The sequence below is a fragment of the Anoplophora glabripennis genome, unplaced genomic scaffold (genome assembly GCF_000390285.2).
Source record: "Anoplophora glabripennis isolate ALB-LARVAE unplaced genomic scaffold, Agla_2.0 scaffold383, whole genome shotgun sequence".
NCBI classification, from domain to species: Eukaryota; Metazoa; Arthropoda; class Insecta; order Coleoptera; family Cerambycidae; genus Anoplophora; species Anoplophora glabripennis.
Genome location: NW_019416484.1, coordinates 321,565 through 334,717, shown reverse-complemented (window position 1 = coordinate 334,717; position 13,153 = coordinate 321,565).

Below are 13,153 nucleotides of genomic sequence, written 5' to 3'. Positions count from 1 at the left end.
TGATTTTGCAATAGAACACATTAACTCCGACTTAGATACGATCTCTACTGTGTCCAATGCTCATGGTTTAATACTGAATGAGAAAAAAAATGAGTTACTGATTTTCGGACGGTATCAGGATGAAATAGTTAGTTACCTTAATCTTAATTTAGTCTCAATGATAAAGCTTTAATCTCTTCTACATGTTGCCGGGAATTGGGTATTTACCTTGATAGAAACATGTGTCCAATTTAATTCAGAAGTTTTACTACAAATTGCAGACACTTTATCTTTATAAAGATGTTCTCGGTACTGATGTCAAATTAAAATTAAGTGATACCCTGATTCTTAGCTATCTATTGTGACCTAGTTTATAGGCCTGCTATATTAAATCGGGACAAGGAAAGCCTTCATAGGCTACAAAATGCTTGCTTAAGATTTGTTTATTATATCAGAAAATTTGATCATGTAACTGACAAGTATAAGCAATCCAAGTGGTTAAAACTTAATGAGCGTTATATAGTTCAAATGGCCGCTCTTATCTATAAAATTAATAAATCTTCCACCATTCGTTTCCTCCACCAGATTTCGTAATATGTACCCTTGCCCACGTCATCGTACTGCTCAATTTCAAAAGTCATTTAGTTATAATGCTGTTAAAATTTTTAATAAGCTCCCTTCTGCCATTAAATCTGCTTCTAGTTGTCAAGTTTTGAAGAAAAACAGGTCAAATCTTATGTTATGCATTTACATATTTATATTTTTCTCATGCATGTTTTGAATTCATATGCATATTCCCCTTTTTTATAATCGTACTCAATTGATATGTATTCCAAGGGAAATTTCCGAATTAAAACCTGAGACACCCTGTATATATCTATTATAAACATAAAACTACTTAATATATATGGTAAATGTCAAAATATTTACTCCCTCTTTCATCAATTTTAAAAGTATTTCGGATCAGTTTTAGAAATAATATCATTTGATACACACTTACTTTTACTTCCTCGAATAACCTTTTTACTTGTGCCCACAAAAAACACTCCATCCTTGAGTACAAAAGCGTTATTTCGCAACCTAAAATAAAAATTACTATTTTCATGTCCTTATTTCCAAGAAGGGACAGGCAGCAGGATCTACCATCCTATTTTTTTTATTATAATGTGAGAAAGGACGATAAAGCCGTCAAACCACTTGCACTGCCCCCCCGTCATTAATTTACTATTTTAACAAACGATCGTACACGTAGATGAGGGCAGGGCAGCCATCCTCCTAATGAATTTCAATTGTTTCAGCGTGAGAACCGTTTCCGATAGCAAATCAACCGACGCTTAAAAAAAATGTCGGAAGTAGTTAACGATGAAAACGATAGAACGTAAAATATATGTATGGGAAACACGAAAATAGACTTGTTGCTTTCGAGACAGGCAAGTGTTCTCAGCTGTAGGAATTAAGAGTCTATTTGTCGCCCCTATGCGGTTTAGGTGCAGGAGAAAATTTAAATAAATAGTGTATGTTCAAACCGGTAGTGAATACACGGTTTTCTTTCAGTACCAGCTATTTTAGGAGTAGTATGATGTATTTCCATTTTACAATTAAATTAGACGAGGTAACACGTACATATCTTCAGTCATAAATCATAGAAAACATCTGCTATTAAGGTTTATGATTTTAATTACAATTTCTCGCCTCAAATTGTCAAAATACAGCTTGCGTTTTTTTTATTAGATCCTGAAATAGTTACTAAAATGTACATGGTGATTCAAAATGTATCCAAAGAGCTTTGGATGGATTTATGTGCGCCATTAAAAATAAACTAATCACAAATATAAGGACATAAGCATCTTAAATTTTTAGGTGACTTTCGAAAGGATGTAACTTGGCGAATATTGAAACTTGAAGTTTCTAATTTCAGAATCCGAACGTAAAAATTTTTTATCGTTGATCACTTTTAAGAAATAAATACAAATTCAGCGGAAAAAATTTTGAAAATTTTTTCTCCACTTTCAAAATGTGCATGGGCAATCATTTTTTGGCAATCTCACCTGTCAGCTCATTTAGTCTGATTCATCCTCTTTAATTTCAGCTGTTCCAGAACTTTGTAGGATGATTTATCGTTGCTAAAAGAAAAATGAGTTTTTTGGTTTTAATAAACCGCCACATAAAAAAAACTCGAGTGCAAAGGCGTATAATCGATAAAACACACTCGTTAGTCAAGTTTGGCTTCTAATAGCCATTTTAATTAATAGAATATCAGGCACACACAAAAAAGTCCAAACCCAAAAACCTGAAGTATCATTTCAGACGCATTTTGATGAGCCGAAAACGATACCATACTCAGGATTTATACACGACTGGTACAGTATCTTGTAAAATCTATATTTAGGGCGAAAATAGACCCAAAAATCGCTTAATTTATCCAAAGGAGTATTCGCTTTGCTCTTTTTTTCGGTATGGAACCTTTCACCCCGTTCTTCGCCCTGTTTTTTACCCCTGTTCTTCACCCTAAATATTTTATAAGATACCCAGTCTACATAAATTCTGACTACGGTATCATTTTTAGCTGGTCAAAATACGTCGGACATATCATGTCAGATATTATGTAGAGCAGTTGACAAAGTGAATCATTTTTATTACCTAGCTGCAAATTGCTTTTATGTTCTAGAACGCCAAAGTCTTTTTTGTTCCAGAACATAAAAAAAATGTCAAAATAATTTGGCTTTTTTTCGAAACTTATTTATGATTTTATTAATTAAACAATATAAATTTTAAGTAATATAACAATTCAATACAAAACAGTAACTATTATAAACAGGACGATTACAATTTATTTTGCTTTACATGGAAATTGAAAGTGCCGATATTTCAGTGACAGATCCAGTGCTGTCAGTTATCGTAGCTTTTAGTTCTGGGTGTTCAATGAGGCTGCTGCCGTAATTATTTAAATTTATTGCGCACGTTGCGCAATTTATTTGCGATTGAAATTTTTTTGTACAGAATCTTCTAGATACAAGGTGTGTCATTAGTGTGAGAAAGTAAAATAACTCCCTTGTTACTCATAATACAGAAAAAAAGTTTATATAAAAGTTATACAGAATTAAGAAACCAAAACTACAAAATTAATTTGATACATACAGTGTGATAAGTAAAAATGGGACACGCCAAATATTACATTATTTAAATGGAACACCCTGTATATTTTTACGCATATGGATTTCCGAGAAAATTATATATATCGATTATAAACTGTTTATCATTTTAGTGCGGGGTTGCCAAGTTATGTAGAAAATTCTTCGAATTTTGGAAAAAACGAAATGTTACTTTATCTTAAAAACTAACAACTTTAGGTGTAGAACATAATCAATAAAGGTTGAAGTGGACTGATATGTGAATAAAATAGAACAATAAAATACAGGGTTTAGTTTAGCCAGGGGGTCCCAATTGCCTCCTTCATTTAGATGGAGTTACCTAAGTGTTTTTTATGTATTTTGAGCTACAGAACACGAATTTTTTCGGTAGAAGTTTGCCCGGATGTCGATAAGTTTTTTATTAACAAAAAACTTGCAAAATACTGAGAAGTTACATTTTGGCAAAATGGTATTTTACAGTAGAAATTAATTAAATACAATTTTTTTAATTAAAACCTATTTTTAGTTGTATGAAAAATACACTTTTTGCAACACAAAACAGTAGCGTTGTATGGTGTTTTGAATTATGTCAAAAATATATAGTATATAGCATTTCTCTAAAAAAAACACAAGAATAGGAAATAATTTAGTTCAATGTAGTTAATTATTTTACTATGTCAGATTTATTTTATTAGTATTATTTGGATAGATAATTATTTTCTTTTAATAAACCTTCTGTTTTTAGTTATCGTATATTTTTTATACTATTTTAAAGGAATTAAGGTATTTCAATAAAAAAAAAATCTAAGCAAATGAAGTCAAACAAATGTCAAATAAAAATCAAAGAAGTCTAGGTATGCAAAATATATCCAACCCGAAGAAGATATTGCGGTAACCAACCCGTTTTTGGGCTACATGTCAGCTTTGGGCTATAGACCAGTCCAGACCAAAAATTCCTATCGTATAGTCTTTCCGAAGTCAGTTGAACATGTAAAAAAACGCCTGGCAATAAAATTTAATGACTTTCATAGGCGTCCCTAAAAAAGTTTTAGTGTTAAAGGTAAAAAATTATAATAATTTGTATATAATGTGTAGAAAATTTCCATATGTTCAATTGGCCAACAACATATTTTAATTATTTATGTCCTCAAACAATTCTATTATATTGAAAGTAAATTTCGTTTTGTTCCGTTTCAAAAGGTTTCCAAAATGCCATGTTGTAATACTATTATTTCTCCTTTTCGCAATTGTAATATCAATGCTTAAAAGAAGTTGCCTATAATATATTAAAATTACCTGAATCACACCAAATTCCGCATTGCTGCACTGCACTGTTGAGCAATTTGTTGACCAGTCAACAGCTGAGATTTATTGCCCAGTGGCCCAATGCAGTTGTGCTTGTATTTCGCTTGCCCACCCTATCATTCTGCAACTGGGCGTATACATTTCTACCACCTACACGTTTAGTAATATAGGAACAAGTTTTTTAAATATTACAGTGCCGAGTTGCTGCGTCAGCGACTGAACCTGGTACATACTGCCAACGCTTGATTCTTCAGTTGATATCGGAAAGACTATACCTACTTTGATCAGGAGAATCCGAATCAAGTCACTTCTTTAGAAAGGGAAAAACCCCAATCCTGGACGATTAGCTGCTAGACTGATGGTCTAAGTCTAAGTAAACTTGAACTCGCAACAATTTATAACAATTTTGTTACTGATTATAATCTTTTTGGGCATCCTGCAACACTATTCACCAGTCGTTCTACCAACAGCAACGAGATATCTAAAATGTCGTCTACTCTGTATGGCTTTGTTTGAAGTTGTTTGCAGCTTCGTAGACAGTTTCGGTTTTGGGACTGGAAACATGAGTGAATATTTCGATTTCAATCTGACGCTGGCTATGTTCTTAGAGTAGTACGCTGTCGGAGTGATTTTAGAGCTGTTAAAACTCTACGGACGATTTCTGGTGTTAGATTTGAAACATCGGCGATCTCACTCATGACATTAAACAATGATGTACTTAGGCCAAGCAAATAAAGTTTTTACTCGAAAAAAGTCCTATCCGCGAGATTATTGTAAAAGTGTCTGAAGGAACATAATACAAGACATCTCCATCTCGTGAGTCAAAAGCTTTTATTAGCTAACTTTTCTATTTAAACAAATAAGTGAGGAAAACAGTTTTTTCACTTTGCAAGAAAAACCATTAATTTTAGCGAAAAGTGACTCACAGACAGCTTGTAGGGAATAAAATTATCTACAAATGAGACTTGTTAAATTAAAATCGGTTAATAAACAAGAAAGTTATTGCAAAAAATCAAGAAAGTACCCATTTTTTAATTTGTTTATAACTATCGCATTTATTACAATTTTATAAAACCTTTGACAAGTTGATGGTTTTGTATTTTCTTGTTCTTTGGCCCATTTTAAGAAGAAAATGTCTCTTGCAATTTTTTTGTTAAACGCATAGTTTTCGAGATAAACGCCGTTAAAAACTCGAAAAATGCCAATTTTTGGGATTTTCAATTGTTAATAACTTTTGATTGAATAGGTATTTTGTAATTCTGCTGGCGGCGTTTGATAGTTCACGTTAAATACTACAAATTATGAGTAATTGCAGTGTGAAAATTTGCTTTTTCTACTGTTATTTGAAGCTATAAACAAATAGCGATTAAGCGTTCAGAAGGGTGCGCCACCATGTATGTAAGAGAGCGGTTGCCTTCTTACAGGCGTTTAATACACGATGTTGATGCGTACTTTTCATTTCTAGATCAAAGAAACGATGAAAACTGAACGAAACATTAACAATTTAATGAAAATTGCAATTTGTGCCGCTTCCAATACTTCCCCTGATAAATGCTCGTCTTCACTTTCCGAGCTCATTTTGAATGAAATACTCTTAGAATATGAATCCTGACACTACTTTTTCAAACAGCTAATTCTTATTGTTTATTAGATTGTTAACGTTATGATAGTCACCGCGCCTAAGCTGTCTTGATTATATTAATTAAAATGGTCAAACTTTGACTAAGAGTGTTTTATCAATTATTGGCATCAAAATGAATAGCACTACTGGAGATCTACATCTTCGTACTCGAGTTTTTTTTGTGTTTCGGTGTAATTAAATATTCGAATATTCGGTAACTAATAATCGTACAGAAAATCTGAGCAGGATTTTAAAAACTTCCTCTACCAAATGTACTTATCGTTTCTTGATAAAAAAAATTGTCATGCTCTTTTAAAACGAGGCAACTACTTTGTAAGCACTTACATTTTCTTATACTGTAATTAATAACGACTCAGCTGAAGAATGCGGTTCGTGGCCTATATACGCCGCACAGGATGGAAACTTGAACGGAGCCATATTTCAGGAAATGCTACTGTCGATTACCGGTCGCCGAATTAAAGGCCACATTGCCTCCGAAATAATACATTTTAAAACACAAATCTCACTGTATTATTGGTATTTAACCCTATTAAGCAGAACCGTATAAAAACGTAACTGATAAATTACAATATTCGACGTTTAACGACAGGTACGCAAATATCTGATGCGAATGTTAATACACATTAATTTAAACATTCCCGTAATCAGTATAATTTCGGGCAATTAGTGTATTACTTTCTGATATTCGCATTATATGTAATTTTGGAATCTTGGCTGTGTAATTTTTTTCTGCGGCATTAAAATATCGCTTGTCTTATTTGCATAATGAGGCAGAAGAAAGTGATCAGGACGTCGTATTATATTTTTTTAATATGCTAATATCACTTAATGCCTTCGTCTTTTCGTCATTAGATTACGGGTTGTAAGCCTCATAACATACTTTTCGTAATTGGTTAAGTACAATTTAAGAGACGTAATGCTACTTAACCGTTTATCGTTAATATAGCAGCAAACATAAATGTGTTCCTTACGATCTGCACCTTGTCCAGTGGTAAAAAAATATAGATAAACACAGCCCCACAAAAAAAAAGTGGCTGGCCCGGAAGACAAGACCATGGCATCCATATGGTTTTGGGGTCAGTTCAAGGTCAAATATAGAAAATCAATTGCCAACAAACTAACCCTACGTATCTATACGGTTTTGGGGTCGCTGAATCCGAATCCGGTGTCCGTTTGACTCGATCAGTTCAAGGTCAAATGTAGAGAATCAATTGCCAACAAAGACAACCTACAAAGTAACCATTTATGGGTATTAAAATTTGAGTCACAAATAAGATTACAGAAAGAAAACGTAACTCTGAGCCCGTGACTCTCGAGTTAATTGTTTTGACATGACAAAATTCTAGTATTAATAAGCCTAATTAAGTAAGCTTTAAATGCATGTGTCCGTTAATGTTTACTATACATTAATTTACAGTCAGTCCGTGTCATTTGAAATTCTTGAAAACAGCTTTTCAAGAGGAGGTTTTTTTGCCTTGATGAATCACATGAAATCACTATATCCCACTATGATGGTATCGAGACTGCTAGTCATAATTGTGGTGTCGAACTGTTTTTTGCTGTCAAAAGATCTGCGAAGTGGATTTCTTTTAAGTTTTCTCGACTTTGATAGCAAATCTCATTTTAACGACCAGCAGTAGGTAATCGGCTAACATATTTATATCCGATCTACCTTGGTACCGACACTCCATTATATATTGTTGATATCTCTCTCCCCGCTCCTCACTGTAGTCAACCAAATTTTCTGGAAAATAATCCAAATGAGAATGTAAAAAATGTAATTTGAGATGGTATGGCTGCATACACATTTGTATTACGCAATAGAACAGCTTTCTTGCTTCTCTTTGACGAATCAATGAACAGTCCACTCTACTCGTTAGGTTTATAACATCCAAGTTTGAAGTGATTCATCCAACAATATTATTGTAGTAACCCAAGGAAAATTCTTCGTCGTTAGAAAAATATTTCTTATTTCTGTACTGATAGTAAAAAGCTTTCACTTTTCGGGCTTGTATGGTATTTTTTAGCCATGATATTAAGAAACTCTGCTTCATTCTCTGCCAGGCCCAAATATCGAACATCATTTACTTTTTTTGTGATATTGTTCCTATCTTTTTCACAACGTGATATGGAATATATTCGTCATCACTAGTATCACTAGCAATATCAGTGATAGTTTTATTGCCACCCAAATTTCCTCCTTTAATATCTTGGGTAAACCTTTTTCTCTGCTCAAACCCAATCAAAATTTTCACTTGACCTTAAACCAGGGCTAATCGTGTCAAACGGACACCGGATTCGGATTCAGCGACCCCAAAACCATATGGAAACCATGGTCTTGTCTTCGGACCTGCCACTTTATTTTGTGAGGCTGTGTAATTATTCTAACTATGTTTGAAAACAGTTCAGCCTTATATTTACGGTTTGCTGTGTTCCATTAGCGTTGGGCCATACACATTCTTGTCCTTCGAAATAATTCGCCCATACATATTTTAAAATCACTCATGATTTCGCGGGATGTTTCAATTTCAAACAAAAAACAAAAAAGTGTCAATTTGGCATGTAATATGCTAGAATCTTTCAATCTGATTTTGTTGCACCATCTCTTACAATTTTTATTGTTGTGTGTGAAGAGATGAAGTATGTATAAATTTATAAAAATTTGTATTGATGCATTTGATTTCCTTTGAAGTTTATCTGGCGAAAAGACTAAAATATTGACTAAATGTTGAACTGTTGACACCACATACATTTATTTTCAAAATATTTACATTTCAAACTTCTGTAAATCATACATTCGCAGTACCGCGTGATGTAAATCTGTGCTTGTTGTCATTTGTAACGTCGGTCGTCGCTATTTGATATTTTATTAATAGCTCTTGATCTATGTCTCAAATAATTTTACCCCACTTTTGAATTATTTCAAAAGAGTAGCAAAATCGACGCAACTCTCTCAGTGTACTCGCATGTTTCATTTTAATGCTATGCACGCAAGAAACGTAATATGTCAAAGTTCAATCCCGTCGCATGCCAAGAAAGACTAATCCCTCATTATTTGCATTCATTCCTTCCGTTACGCAACAGTCTCCTTTGTCCGCTGCTGCTGGAAACTAGCAGTCATCCGCATACTGAAAGATCGCCCCGATAACCGTCCGCAGTGTACAAACATCGCGATCCATATAATAAGGTCGCAAATGCTCATTAACTTATCGAAATTGCTGACTGCTCACGGAGCGGATACCACGCACAACCACGTACATATATTATACGAGTCTGTTGCCTTTGGTTAAGCGATAATTGAAATAATTAATACTTTTCACGATGCCAACTATATAATTCTTAAATATCAATAAGTTCTTCGGAAGGAAAACGGAGAATTTGAGGCAGGTGTTTCTCGTAATTAACTACGACTCGTATATGGGTCGCTACTATTAAATTCTGAGTAGAAAATTCCACCCGTACAGCTCCATAGATAGACTTAGGCGTATAAAGCTTTGGAAAATAGTTTCAAACGTGATGTAATATCATTGCACAAAAGTAAATAAGAAATACTCAAAAGGTAAATAAGAAATACTCAAAATCTTAATCTAATTTGTACCTAAAATTTTCTGACAATTCTAAAGCTTCTTTTACTGTTTTAAGGGATTTCAGCTATTTCAAACCAGTTCAATACCAATACGACAGAGTAAAATAATACCATATCAATAACATTTTTAAGTTAACAAAATTATAGCTGTTTGAAGTTATCAAAATGTAACAGCAAAAATGAAACACATAGTATTAAATGTTTTAATTTGTTGATATACCATAATTTAGTGATATCTATGCCCTTTACAGGTACCAAAAATCCGCTTGATATTACGCTCCTGAAAAGAGTTACTAACATCTCCGCGGACCTTTGCATCTGTCAATTTCTTTCTTTAAAAATTAATATCTCAAATTCTATAATTCCTAGGTATAGGGAATATTTAATAAAGTGACTCTCAAAGTTCACGTAGAATCCGAAAATTCAATAATATACAGGGTGTTCCATTTAAAATAACAAAGTTGGTGGCAACTTCCGGTATAAGCGGAAATGCAACAGTTTTGAAAATATTTCCAGCAAATTCATATCATGGTAACTTCGTATCCTTCTAACGAACCAGTTGCGTGAATAACTGTATATTTTTAACATTTATTTGTTTACATTCGGTGAATCACAGGAATAACAATTCGTTTTTCTTGTTGAATTTTTTTTATGAACTTGGTTTAGGTGATTCTCATTATGCTTAGCCACAAGATGATTAGCTGTTGAGACTTATGAAAAACTGAATATATCAACATAATTATGATTCCAGAGAAAGAAATCAAATTAAAAGAGAAAAAAACAGCATTAACTCTACACCATTTCAATACAGGTCATATTTTTTATTTTAGTAACGTTATGAGGAACAAAATATTCTCAAGAGAAATTTGAGTGAAATTATGTTTGTGATATTGGAAAATACAGTAAATAGTCGAATCGACATTCAAAGGAACATATTGAAACTACACAAATCAATGAACAATTAAATAGACAGTGTTGGATAATGAGACAAAAAAAAAACAAGTAGGTAAAAAATAAAAAAATTATTCAGTATCTTGTAAGAACAACACTTGAGGCTCTATATTTGTTAGCCTTGTTTTAATAAAGTGTTCATAGTTATCTTCCCAGTGATGGTGAGTTTTAATTTATTATCCTTAATGACATAAGATTGTTTTTATATTGGAATAGGAACACATAGTAAGGACTCTTCATAATTTTTAGCGTTGAAAAGACTAAATACCGGGTGGGACATTTATCTTGAGGCAAAATAATATATCGGTTGGACATAATTATTCCGACAAAAATTGTAGAGCAAAGAGGGGGTAACTGAAAGGTCCATATTAAGACTTCCGGTCTAGACCGGAAGTGGTGTTTTTAGAACGGAAGTTGTTTTTTTGTAATGAAAACACAAATTTTTTTCCACGAATTTCGATTGAAAAACGAAAAAAAAACTTGTTTGTTTTTATTATCTTTTTTATTTAACCCATATTTTGGCCACATAATGGCAATAAAAAACAAAAAAACAAGAATCTTGAGGCAACAGAGTACCTTGTTGGGATCACATTTTAAAAAAAATGTTTCATACAAAAGTTGTAGCGTGAAAAGGGGAGGAGCTATCTTGACATGACCTTGACCTTGACTTCAAGGTCATTTGAAGATCAAATTCAATACATAAAAATATTCAGAAATCTGAAGAAATTCTTCATTTCACCAAAACCAAGCACCCCAAAGGGAATAAAAAACTACTACGTTCACATCGTTGTTCCTGGGCAGTGCTAAAAGTAATTAATAATGATACAGTATTTCGATCTTAAAATGACCTTGATATCTGGTTTACTTCTTGAGGTTACGTTCATATCTTATTATAAAATTTCCATATCTTGTAACTTTCAAGGTCAAAAGAGAGGGTTCCATTTAAAATTTTAAATTTTATCTTCGAACGACCTTGAAGTCAAGGCCAAGGTCATTTTCAAGGTCATGTCAAGATAGTCCCCTTTTCACCCTTCAACTTTTGTATGAAACATTTTTTTTTAAAGTGATCCTAACCAGGTACTCCATTGTCTCAAGATTCTTGTTTTTTTTTGGTTTCTATGGCCAAAATATGGGTTAAATTGAAAAAAATAATACCAAATTTTTTTTTTCGTTTTTCAATCGAAATCCGTGGTAAAAAATGGGTGTTTCCATTAAAAAAAATCAACTTCCGGTCTAAAAACACCACTTCCGGTCTAGATCGTTCAATCCCAACCCCTCGATGCCCTACAATTTTTGTCTGAACCTTTTTTTGAAATAATCGAGTCCAACCGAGATATTATTTTGTCTCAAGATAAATGCCCTACCCGGTATATAATAATCGAAACGTCCACAAAAAGAGTTTTTGTTAATTGTCCTAAATCCACAACTCTCGAAGCTATTATTACAATACGGGACACAACTACTGCAATAATTGGTATTTTTAAAGTAACTTTTGACTATTTTTTCTTCTAGGCGCAATGACCTATCTAAATGCTCCCCATGCTTTGAACATGTAGGACTTTATAGACACGTATGTGTCTTATATGCCCGCAAATTATAGTAAAATGAAAATTCTAGATCACGACTAATTGCATTCAGAGGAATTTCACCCCGCCAGCATCGCAAAACATATGCGGGACGAATCCGCATCCTGCCGCACTAGCCCAGATCCCGCAAATGCCGCCAGATCCGCAACAATCCGTTAGTTCCTCCAATGACCTATTAAAGGATGAGTAGGATCTCACCCCTCGACGCGACCCCTGCGTTAAGCGTGCCCGAACAATCGCATCCACTCGTCCAACAAAAGCACGAATCTTCGACGCGTAAAATTGCGAGTGTGTCAAGAGGTGAGCGCCATGTGGCTGGCGTGCGCTCCGGAGGGTGTTACGCATCAGGCATCACACCCCTCTCCCCTTCGGAGCAATTAATTTTCGATTTTTATTAGGAAAACGAACCGGCGAAAGCGGGTCGCGACGACAGATTTGACTGCGATCGTTAGAATTCGGTTTATGCATGTCACTTTCACCGATTGTCCCAGAAGTCTGAAAAAAAAATCATAAACCATATAATCCAATAATAGTCCAGACGGTATCTGTTTCAAAAAGCCCATATTTGGGTGAATTTTATATCCACGGAGATTTTTGGCTTTTTGGCTTTTAAATATCACCAGAAATGAAAATTTTTCTATGCGTATAAAAAAAACGTGGGCTTAACTTTTGGCGGCACAATATGTTAAAAAAATCGAAAAATATCATATTTTTATTCCTATTTAATTATGTATCGCTTCAAGAGTTGATTTTAGGCGAAAATGGAAGAGGAAAAAAGTTTATAATGAATTTTTTTACAAAATAGTTATAAATCGAATGAATCATGACTATTATTGAAAAAATGGGGTTAAAAAACATTACTTTTTAGGGAATTTTTTGGAGTCTTTAAATTGGGTATAGGACCTTCATACTTGGCTCAAGAAAACTTCATGTTATGTAGAATCATCACACCAAATTTCATCAAAATCGGTTA